Source organism: Parasteatoda tepidariorum, chromosome 2 (assembly GCF_982258835.1).
Source record: "Parasteatoda tepidariorum strain Cologne lab strain chromosome 2, Ptep-v5.0, whole genome shotgun sequence".
In the NCBI taxonomy this organism is placed as follows: domain Eukaryota; kingdom Metazoa; phylum Arthropoda; class Arachnida; order Araneae; family Theridiidae; genus Parasteatoda; species Parasteatoda tepidariorum.
Genome location: NC_141756.1, coordinates 97,620,063 through 97,632,906, shown reverse-complemented (window position 1 = coordinate 97,632,906; position 12,844 = coordinate 97,620,063).

Genomic DNA, 12,844 nt, shown 5'->3' with positions numbered 1-12,844 from the left:
TATTTAATAGTAGTTATTTTTCATGACTCTACTTTTTTAGAGTAATATTTCAGAATATATTTTTCTACTTTTTCGAACTGAACCTGTTATCAGAAGAACTCGCTAGCGCAAAATTGTTTTAGCTTTCCTTTAACTTTGATATATCAAGAGTATACTGTATAAAAATAGTGCAATCAAAATTTATAACAGTACAAAAGAGCACGCTTATTCTTGATCGCTATAAATATCGAATACGATAATATCACGATCACACATTCGATAACATAAATAATTGAAAAGATAATATAGCGAATATTAAACACAACGATTTTCTTGGAACACGCTAGCAATGTGACTGCTTATAAATATCTTTTAGGTAATAAAAATATTGATCAATGAAAAAATTATATGTATTAGTTAAATTTAGAAAATATTGCCCCTATATTGGAAAATATTGATATTTTCTGACAATATGTAACGATATTAAAATTCGCCTACTTTTGCTTATAGGAACCAATGATCCTGTTGGCAACAAATTGAATAAACAGTCGCATGATTGCTTGAACGAAAATGTGATTCAATTTAATACTTTATTATGGGTACAGTATGCTACGACTTAGCAATGAACTGATTTTTCTGAGAGTGTATAATCGTTAAATGATTTCATTAAAAAAATAATAATAATAAAATTTTAAAAAAACATATCATTGCGACATATTATTAATAATATACTATTATATACATTATTATACATAAACATTTTATTACATACGAGTAATTTATTAATACAATTAAGAACACAAAAAGAAGAATTGGAAGTGACCACGTGATATTAAATTCCGGTAACATTAAATTAACATTGTTTAGGGGTTTAGGTTAGTTTCTCAGATTTTACGTTATAAAAATAATTTTTAGCTGACAAACTTACTAAGTGATGGAATCTGATTTTAACCTGATGAAAAAAAATGTTATCTTCTTTTATATAAGAAAATATATTATAATATCACAATATTATTTAAATGACTATTATATTATTTAAAAACGTGTAAAAACAGCTGATTTCAATAGAAAGTGTATATTACATATTCTAAATAATAGTATTTTAAATATAAGAATAACGTAGTATATTTACTTACCAAAAAATGAAACAGCGTCTTCTTCAGAAATACCACTATTAATTAAATGATATTTTCGTTCTTCTTAATTGAAAATATTGATAGATATATTCGCAAGAAGAAAAAAAAATTAACGTAAAATAGATATAGAAGCGAGAACGTAACTTATTTCGGTCGTAGAACATAACAATTTTATTTAAATTTATTATCGTTTGCTTTCTAAAATAAAACGATACAAATTCCAACTTATAACTCGCACACAATCTATATTTAGATTAATATTTAATATAATATATTTAGACTTTAATACACAATATTTAGACTTACAAAATTTAAAGAAGGGTTTCTTCCTAACATCATAGTGAGCTTCTACTATGGTTTTTTACGGAATCTAATCAAATGTTCCTCAATACTATAAAAATCAATGCTTCTGTAGAGACAACATTGTACTCACTCTAAAATGAAGAGTGAATAACCAAAAAAGAGTGAACATTTTTTTTAACTCAACTCGAGTTGAATACAATGTTTGAGTGAAATACTTGCTTTGCGTTAAATCGAACTTGAGTGGCTTATATTTAAATGATTCTTGGATTGTTTTTGCTCAAGCATGATTTGATAAATGAGTTATTTATTATTTAATTCTGTGCGAGTTATAAGTTGGAATTTGTATCGTTTCATTTTAAAAAGCAAACGATAATAAATCTAAATAAAATTGTTATGTTCTACGATTTAAATAAGTTGTGTTCTCGCATCTATTTTACGTTTAATTTTTTTTTCTTGCAAATATATCTATCAATATTCTCAATCAAGAAGAACGAAAATATCATTTAATTAATAATGGTATTTCTGAAGGAGACGCTGTTTTATTTTTTGGTAAGCAAATATACTTTGTTATTCTTTCTTTTAAAATACTATCATTTAGAATAAGTTATATACATTTTCCATTTAAATGATCTGCTTTTCAAAGTTTTTAAATAAAATAATAGTCATTTAATTAATTTTTCAAGAGAAATTTATTAAAATTGAAAGTTTTGAATGTGGATGATTATTGGAATTTGGTAGTGATTATTAGATAATGTGGAATTTTTGACCCAAGCATTACTGTATACAGTAATATTTGCGCCAAAACTTTTCTGGACTTCTCACAGTTTTATAAAAACAGCTGGTGATAAAGTGCAACATACGATTGTTTCAAGGTACAGTCTCTGGCCAAATTATTAGGCGCACTCTAAGATTCAATGTAAAATCTTAATTATCAGGTGATACTATACAGCTTTATTGTTTTTATGTGGCTGAAACCGGTTTGCCCCTGTTAACGTTCGTGTGTTAGTTAACATTGTAATGAAATACGTTAAAAATAAATACAAATAGGAAGTATATAAAAAATCTCCCGAATAAAACCCATTACATGCATGTTTAAATATAAAAGTATTTGCATATAAACTCGTGTACTACAGCATGTAGTTATTGAAAAAACTCAGTGCGTCTAATAATTTAATCTAATTATTACAATATACTAATATAATACCTGATATAACAAATATTCTATATTTATATAATATACCATCGAATTTATCCAATCGTCGAATTTATATTATATATCGCCTTATTTAACCAATTGATACACGAACGTAGATAAGTTCAAACGGTTTCAGTCCCGTAAAAACAATAAAGCTATATAGTATATACTGATAATTAAGATTTTACTTAGAATCTTATAGTGTCTGTATATTCATCCCGTGTCTGTATATTCATCTGTTAGCAATCAGCATGTGTTCATTACGGTAAGCCTGTTTTAGTTTTCCCCTCCTTTTTTTTTTATAATCAATGCATTTCTCTAAATGTCTCAGAAGAATTAAATACATTATAATTACGGATATAACCTACCGTTTCTATATTTTCGATTTACAAGCACGCTTAAAATATCACCGTAATAAGGAATTAAAAGGAATGCGCATTCAGTGTGATGCGGCATAAAAAATAAATTACAGATGGGTTTCGCAAACAACTCTGTTTGGGTAACTGTGGAAGATGAGAAAGAAAATATCTCCTCCAACAAGAAGAAAAAGCCACTAAAAGCTCTCTACACCATAGATCCAGGGAGGGATGGAAGCTCGTTAAATGTACCGTGTCCAGCCAGAAGAATTCTGACTGGCAGTGATAGACTCAAAAAGCTGTCCGGAAAAGATGGCCGGCGCCACACTTTGTCCCGTTGACCTCCCCACCCTCACCCCCCTCACATCATCTTCTGAAGCAGCAGTGGAAGGCTAATGATCCTGGGGAAGTGTTGCAGAAGAGAGAAATTTAATCTGGGAAAATGGAGAGATTGCCGGAAAAGGGATGGTCGAGATCAATAGATAGACTCTTTCTCACACACACATTGTAAATAATTAGGCACAGCGCTGTGAGATTTCTCCTTGCAAGCCCGATATCAGACCAAAAATATCGCCCTTAGGATAAGGAACGCAATTTTATGAATGTTCATAAAATTACTATGAAATAGATAAAATAATGTGCATAAAATAACAACAAAAAGCTGAGAAGTGTAGCAGAAAAGAGAAATTTAATGTGGGAAATGGAAGAGATTGCCGGAAAAGGGATGGTCGAGATCAATAAATAGACTCTTTCTCACACACACATTGTAAATAATTAGGCACAGCGTTGAGATTTCTCCTTGTAAGCCCGATATCAGACCAAAAATATCGCCGTTAGGATAAGGAACATAATTTTATGAATGTTCATGAAATTACGTTGAAGTAGGACTCTACTGCAGTAAATGTCAGGAACAGAGTGTGTAAGCATGAAGGGAATGCTTATTTTTGCTGACAAGGAGTCCAAAATTGTCAAAAATAAGCTTACGTACTATGAGAACCGCTTCATTAAGAAAAAAAATCTTTAAAAAAAAAATAGTAATAATTACGAAAGGAAGAAAATTGTGATTATATTATTGCAATCATTCATTACCCATTTGTCAAATGTTTCTTTTCTTCCTTAATACCTGTAGACTTTCATAAGCAAAAATTATCTTTGGTTGCAGAAACTGCATCAATTGATTTGTCCTTTTATCGTTGTTCTTTGGTTTTCAATTCCAATTAATATACATTTATGACGACACAAAATTCTTTCTCTTCTTCAGTATTCATATTTATATCACCAGCGGGTGACCGAGCTCCGCTCGGAGAAAACAGGTATCGAAGCTAACTCGAAGATTTAAATTTTCAATTGTGATTTATCAAAACAATACATGCCATAAGAAAATTTGTGAAACCATTGGTGAAAAGATAACCGGTTAAAGTGCACCATTGTAAACTATCTAAACAAAGTTTGGAAAGGGTCTATACAAAGGTAAAGTTTGAAAAGTCATAGGAAATAAAATGTAATTGATAACAAAAAATTATACAATTAAAGACACTGTTCACAACGAATTCGTAAATTTGCTTCCGTTCATCCGCTTCTTGAAAATTCTTGTCCAGGAAAAGGCGTCGACAAAAGAGGTATTGTCGAGCATAAAAGACGATGTAAACTCCGCAGGAAGACGCGTCATCTTGGTGGTTGTAAGCGTTGCGAGGTTTCACGATGCATCCTTTCAGCTTTTCATTCGTAACAACGGTATTCAAAACGTGTCGCAGTATTTTTCTCAAAACAGCATCGATGGGCAGCGGGTTGTCGACTGGATCGCAGACTAATAGTTGACGTTCTCCATAGCTTGCTTCGTAAATTCCTAGCATCCAGTGCTCGCCTCTATCCATTCGAGCTCTCTTGTGAATGGGAATGAGTAGCACGTCGAATCCTTGTTGAACGCCGTATAGATAGTTGGAAGCCTTGTTCTGGTCGCTGATATCGTTGAGAAGAGCCATTCCTTCATAAGCGCCATCCGCTGTTGTAACGTAGAAGCGTGCGACAAATTCAGGGTGAAGTACGGCAACTTTGACGGTCGGGTAAGCTTGTTCGGCGTAATGGAGAAGCATTCTGACAATGACGGTATCTTCTAGTTGTCCATTTGCGGGTAGAATTGAGTTGATCGCTTGTTGTTCCAAAATTCCGGCTCCTTGAAGAATTTCATGTAGAGGTGCGTTCTGCATGTTGAAAATGTAGTTTGAAATCTGACGAATGTTGAAATGTCGGACTTTGTTGACGGTGATTTTAACACAAAAGTTAAACTTTTCTCCACTTTGATAAATGTAAACTAATGCGAACCTTACAATTAAATTATTAATTCCTTCGTATATTATTGGTTTAAGTTGTCGAAAATTAATATTTCAATTGTAAGGTTCGCATTAGCATACATTTATAAGAGTGGAGAAAAGTATCTATAGCCATTATGGCGAACTAATAAAGTTTGAAAATATCCTATCTGTAACTCCGAACTGCTCGACCGTAGCGCTTCAAAACCGGCGCCAATTGATTCCTCGTGGCCAAAAACCCCAGACCCCCAAGTTTACCGGAGTTTATTAATTCTGGGGCGATTTTCGACTTGGCAACCATTCCTCGTATTATAGTATAAGATATAAAATCATCGCCAAGACAGTAATTATAAATAAGTAAATCACGAAATGAATGTTAAAATAATTTAAAATAACATTTCACAAAAACATTTAAAATATTCGCTGGGGAAATTAAAAGAAAAAACTCAGAGTTGATCGAAGTTGTTCATTTCATTTTATAGTTTTAACTCAAGACAATATTTAAATAACAAACAACAATTATCAAACAGCAGCAGTCGCCATAGCAATGAATGCAATGACGACGCATGCGCACTGTTTACTATTGCTCTTGAACACAGTTGAAAAGTGTGATGACGTCCAAATAAGGTGCGCACGCCATGACAACATCCATTTTGCCAATGGGTAAAAATTAAGTTTAGAAATTAACGAATCATATTGGATATTATAGCATTCGTAATTAAAAATTTCTAAAACAATCTTTTCCTCAAAAATGCCAAAATAAATGACCCGAAATAATATTGTAATTTTCATTGACTTTAGACCCTATCTTCCCTAAATCGGCGGATGTTGCCAATACAGTTCTTAAGAAAAACATACGAATTTAATGTACTTTCATTAATATTCTTTAAAAAATAAAAAAATAGTCTATGTTTTTCGTTTAGTCCAACCCATCTCTTGCTTTTCGAAGGAAAAAAAGAATTCTGATAACATTTATGAATACCAATCCTTCGCCCTATGTCAATTCCATCTTTCTTACTTACTACGCTACACTAAGTTCGTCAAAAAAACCTTTTTCACCTATTAAATCACTTTTTAAGAAACAAATTCCCTTTAAAGCCATTCATTTTTTCCCTCCATTTCGATTCCTAACTGCCGCGTTTTCGGTAAAAGCTATCTGCCAGTGGACAGAGAGGGGGAAAAAAAGTAGGGAAAAAATGAGACCGAAAAATGAAAGAGTTCTGGGTTTTTAATATGAAGAAAATTACTTTTTCCTCTTCTTACGAGACATTAGTATAAAGCTGAAAATAGTACTTCCACCCACCCCCCTTCCAGCCTAATTATAATTGGCTAAGGCAAAAGAGGAGAAAAGTTCTCAAAAATGGTGACTTGCTCCTCACTTTATGCCAATTTATACTCATTTTTTCACCCCCTTCCTCAACGTCTTTCATTTCGTGTTCTTCTCTCTTTATCTTGACGAGTCTTTCACGCTTTTCTACGACTTGTCGTAATTGCTCCCGTCAGATTGGCTCATTTCTTTCCAATCTTTCAAAAGGTAGAAAGAAAAAAAAACCTTTCCTACCCCCTTCTAAGTTAGAAAAGAAAAAAAGAAAGAAAGATTATGACTTTTTATTGTGATGAGGGGGCTACTGTGAATTTAACCTTTCAATAGGACATATATAATTTTTTTTTTCTGGTCCCATTATCAGAGTCTTCTTTTTTTTTTTTTCTTCTGTTCTCAATAATGAAAGTGGATCATCTGAAACGCGATATGCATTCGATTCATTTATTTTTAATGTTCGGGATTCTCTCCCCCCTACCCCCTTTTTTTTCTCCTCTTGTCATTTCAATACCAACATTTTCTTCTTCGGGGAAAAGAAATTTTTCAAAAAAAATCATTTTTTGCCAAGTGGAACTGAAGAATTTATTTATTTGGCTGTTTTTGGAAGTCTCGGTCGTCGCATGAAATTACATTTTTTTTACATGAAATAGCTTACAGTAATAGTTATTCTACGGCTAGGATGTTGATTTCAATCTTACAATCTCAAACAAATCTTCAAATACTAAAAATTTATTTAACATCAAAAAAAGTAATTAAAAACAACATTGAAAATAACCTTGAAAGGAAAAATAATGCTCTTAAAATTTTTCAAAACATGTTTTAACTAACCTTTCTTTTCTTTTTTTAAAGTTATGCCTCGTATTTTGACACTTCCTTTTTTTTTGTTATTACCCATTGGCAAAATGGGTGTTGTTTTGTGTTTGATGGCGTGGCAACGTATTTGGACGTCATCACACTTTTTCAACTGTGTTCAAGAGTAATAGTAAACAGTGCGCATGCGTCGTCATTGCATGCATTAAGGCTCCTATACTATGACGGGAGCTGAACTATTCGCCATGTTGGAGCAGACAAGTTCCTGGCCACCTGGAAGTAAAATTCGCTTATGTGTGGTAAATATCATTTATTTATTCGTCATTGTATGCGTTGCTATGGCGACCACTGCTGTTAGATAGTTTTTTTAGAATTATTTTTTTTAAATATTTTTTTAAGTTAAAACTTTAAAATGAACTGCACAACTTCGATCAACTTCAAAGTCATAATCTCAAAAATAGAATTACTCAAGTCATAAAAAAAAATCAGGCTAACATAAGCATTAATAAAAAAATCGACACTATAAGATCAAATTTAAAAAAAAGCAGATGATAATTTTAAAATTTCTTGAAGTTGACTACTTTCACCTCTGAGTTTTTTCTGTTAATTTCCCCAGTGAATTTTTTTAATGTTTCTGCGTAATGTTAATTTAAATTATTTTAATATTCATTTTGTGATATACTTATTTATAATTACTATCTTGGCGGTGATTTTATATGATATGAGTACTGAAGAAGGAAAAGAATTTTGTGACGTCTTAAGAGGACGCCTTACCCAGATAAAAAACCGGAATTGGCAAAATCAGAGTTGTAATAGTCACACTTTGGGGGCGTCGCTTTGAGGAAGGAGTGAATTGGTACAGTGACAGTGATATATGATAGAGGGTCAGTTAAACTATCCCATCCTTCCTTAGCAAAACTGAACAATATAAGCATTAGTTTCGAAAAGTGATTCCGGGTACGCGGTCTTTTATTTTTAAACCCATTCTTAGTTTCGTTGTGAAATATCCAGAATAGACATTCTAACTATTTATTTGTATGTAAATAGGTGTTTACAAGATAATGGAGATTACGTATCTTACAATTAATTCGTTTCAAATTAAAACACCAAGAAGAATATAAATTTTTATTAATGTGTGTGGAATTAATTAAAGTAACTTAGTTTTAATAATCGGAGCTAGAACTGCTAATTATATTGAGCTGTAAATATATGAAGAAATATAATTATAAAAATTCTGAAAAATACATAATTTATTAAAACGTAGGCAATTTATTAAGTCATAATACAGAATTAAAGAAATTATTAAAACTTATACAAATATAATAAAAAGTTTTAAAAATAAAAAAATAAGAATTAATTATAAAATATGATAAAAGAAAAATCAAACGCTTTTTAGGTTGCATCAAAGAAAATTTTTGTTTTGATGTATCTTTTTTAAACTTACATTCACCATCCGGGAAAATTTTATTTTCTGTAAATAAGTATAATAATTTCTCAATAAATTTTATAATTTATTTATATTGCGTTGTAATTTTGCTGAAGTTTATGTTTTGTATTTGTCTGAGAATTTTTCTCCTTTCATTTTTAATAGTTTAAGACACATACGTATATTGGAATATGGGTGTGTGTTTGTGCAAAGGAAAAAGAAAATTTAAAAAAAAATATTTTTACACAAAAATAATTTTTTATTTTTTTCCGTTTCAATAATTTTATATTCTTTTCTGTTTCATACATTTCAATCTCCATTTGAATTATTAAAATTTCTGTTTGAGTATTATTTATTTTTGTATTCTAGTATTATTTATTTGCTCTCCTTTTTTAAAGTGAATTTTCACCGCATGTTCCATATTACTTCAGCCTCAGAAAAATGGAATTCAGATGAAACATCTGTTAGCGTGTAGTTTGATAATCAACGAATTAAAAAAAATTTTCCCCCAGATTTTTTTTCTGTGATTCTACTTTGTTCTCTACAGTTTTTAAATTTTGTGTTGATCACACCTTGAATTCTTTACTTTCATTTTAATTGTGTATCTATGAGCACACACCTGTTCATACAGATACATATAAAAGCTAAGAGACACTATATTTAAAAAAAAAATGGTCATTGTGTTATTTGGGGGGTTTAAATTTAGTGAAAAAAATTTTCTCGAACTACTTTTTTGATGTATTTCTTATTTACGTAATGAAATATAAACTTATTTATAACGCAGATAAGTTTGTAGACATATGTCAGAACTTCGCAAACACAAAAATAAATAATAAATCAAAAATAGAGAAAAAGACTGTAATATTACAAAAAATTCCAATTTTGTGGGCAAAGCATGCAATTAAAAAAACTCTCTAATTAAAAGCTATTTAACAAGGCTATTTAACCCCTCAACTATTCAAAGAAAGTAAAGAGGCTTTTCTCCTAACCCCCCAAAAAATCCCACCCCACTAGAACTTTTACTCGTATTGGTAAATGAAGGGAGGACAGATGGGAGGCGTGGTTTAGGCTCTTTTCCCAATTTTTTTAAGAATTTTTTCATTTTTCTTTGATAATAACACATTTCATAATTGAAGAAAATAATTACTAGTTATTTCTTCTGGTAGCTTGAAATGTATAGTTCGAGTAAGTGAACTCAAAAATAAGGATTTACTGAATGAATTTTGATAAAAAACGGATTTCTTGAAGATGTCTCTATTACCGATATTTAAACTCCATTAATAATTTAAAATTTATGGTAAAACAAAAAGTGATTTCATAAAACCTTAGAGTAAACTATGAAGTTTCAAATGCTGAAAGAATTTTTCCAAAATATCAAAATGCAAAAAAGTTATTAGCAAATGAAGCTCCCATAGAAAAAGCATTAGCAGCTGGTATTGAGAGGGTAGGTATTGCGTCCTCTTAAGAAATGTGTATTAATTGGAATTGAAAACCAAAGAACAAGGAGATAAGAGGACAAATCAACTGATGCGGTTTTCAGCAACCAATGACAATTTTTGTTTATGAAAGTCAATTAAGGAAGAAAAAGAAACATTTGACCAATGGGTAACCGGTGATTGCAATAATACAATCACAATTCTCTTCCTTTCGTAATTCTTAGCGTCGTTATTTATTTTTATTATTTTTTCTTTATTATTATTATTTCATAAATTTGATGTGTTTAGAATGATTATTTTTGGAAATTGCTTTTCATTGTCATGGCTCCAAAGGATCTGCTCATTTTCGCTACCATTGACAGGTTGATGGGATAATCCCAAAGTATCTGTAGCTTGTAATTACAAATTAAATATAAAAATAAGGTAATAATTAAAATAAACATGCAATTTATGAATAAGATAAAATATCTGATAAAGATAATTATGAATTTTATTAATTTTTAGTTATCTTCAATTACATTGTATTAGCAAATGTTTTTGTAGAAATTTTTCAAATTGAAAGATTGCATATTTTTCAAAAACTTTTCGCGTTTTGAAAAACTCTGTCCAACAACAACGCTCGTTATTGGAGAATATTTGAAATGACAAGTCTCAAAGCAAAATTTACACTAATTCATAAAGAAAAAGAAATAATTAACTAGTAAAATTTTTCTCAAAATGAAAAGTATCAATCCTAAGTTCATGAAAAATAAAAATGGAAAGAAAATCTCTGAAAATGGAAAGAAAATTGCTTATTTCGGTATTTTTTTAATAATGTAGCTTTAAATAAAGTCTTATAAATTGTGGTTTTCTTCAGTATATGGGCATAGTTGACAATTTTCTTAAAACCAATAAGAACATGTGAACAAGCGTAAATTACAATGTATGCATTTATCTCGGATGACATGAGGAGAAACTTAACTCGGAAATCAGACAAACAGATATATAACGGCAGAATAATATGACCGTCTTAACCACACGAAGAGAAATATCTGCACCATAATTTATTATACAATAAGTCATCGTTTTTCTTTTTTTTTTTTTTTCTTTACGAAAATGACTGTTAACGGTCCATAAAACGAACATTGCAGGGGTGGGGGAGGAAAAGAAAAAGAAAAGGCACACCTTCTTAACTTGATAATATTTCATGCAGACTTTTATTATTATTATTATGGTAATAACTTCGTAATTGAATAATTTATTGAAGCTTTTTGCGCACCATAGTTGGTTATTACATAAATTATTTTAGTTTTTTTAATTTCATTTACGAAAATGCCTATATTAACAAACAGCAACGAAACAAAGAAAAAAAAAAAAAAAATAGGAGGATGAGAATAATCTTTTCTTCTTCTAATTACTTATTACATATTCTTATTATTATAAATAAATATTGTTTCTATGGTGGAATCTTCGTAATTGAATGCGCACTATGTTTTATTATAATTATGCAAATTATACTCAGTTCTTAATTTTAATTGGGGCTATTATGTGTTCTATTTGACTAACATAAGAACAAAACAAAAAAAAGGATTAATCTTCATTACTTCATACTCACTTCTATTATTATTATTATTATGGTTATATCTAATATTTGAATACTTTATTGAAGTTTGTTGTGCGCCATACTTTTGTTAAATACACACTTTTACACTTTTGACACTTTATTATTATTATTATGGTTATATCTAATAATTGAATATTTTATTGAAGCTTGCTGTGCACCATACTTTTGTTAAATACACACTTTTACACTTTTATTATTATTATTATTATTATGGTTATATCTAATAATTGAAAGCTTTATTGAAGCTTGTTGTGCACCATACTTTTGTTAAATACACACTTTTGACACTTTTATTATTATTATTATGGTTATATCTAATAATTGAATACTTTATTGAAGCTTGTTGTGCACCATACTTTTGTTAAATACACACTTTTACACTTTTATTATTATTATTATTATTATGGTTATATCTAATAATTGAATACTTTATTGAAGCTTGTTGTGCACCATACTTTTGTTAAATTATTTTTGATATTTTAATTTTTTTGAGAAAATGGGTATTATGTGCTCCATTTAACAAACAGCAACAAAAAAAGTAGGAAGATTAAGACTGATCTTTTCTTCTTCTAACCACTTAATACATATTCTTACTTACTATTACATACTTACATACTATTACATACATAAATGTTACTGTGAATAACAGAAATTGGTGATTGTTGACTTCCACCGGTGAATGTTGACAATCACATAGTCGCTTTAGTAAATGTCCGACATATATACGAGATCTAGTTAAATGCTACTGTCCGGTGTACATTTGCCCGGTATGCCCTACATCAATGTTTTCTTTTAAGGTCAAGTGCCACTGTCCAATATGCATTTAACCGGTACTCCAAGCAGTGATGTTTCTCCTAATCTATCTTCAGCAGATATTAAAATATCGAATAAATATAATAATATCAACGAATAAATTAATATTAAATAGGATATAACAAACGTATCGAACATTCACCAAAGCGACTATGTG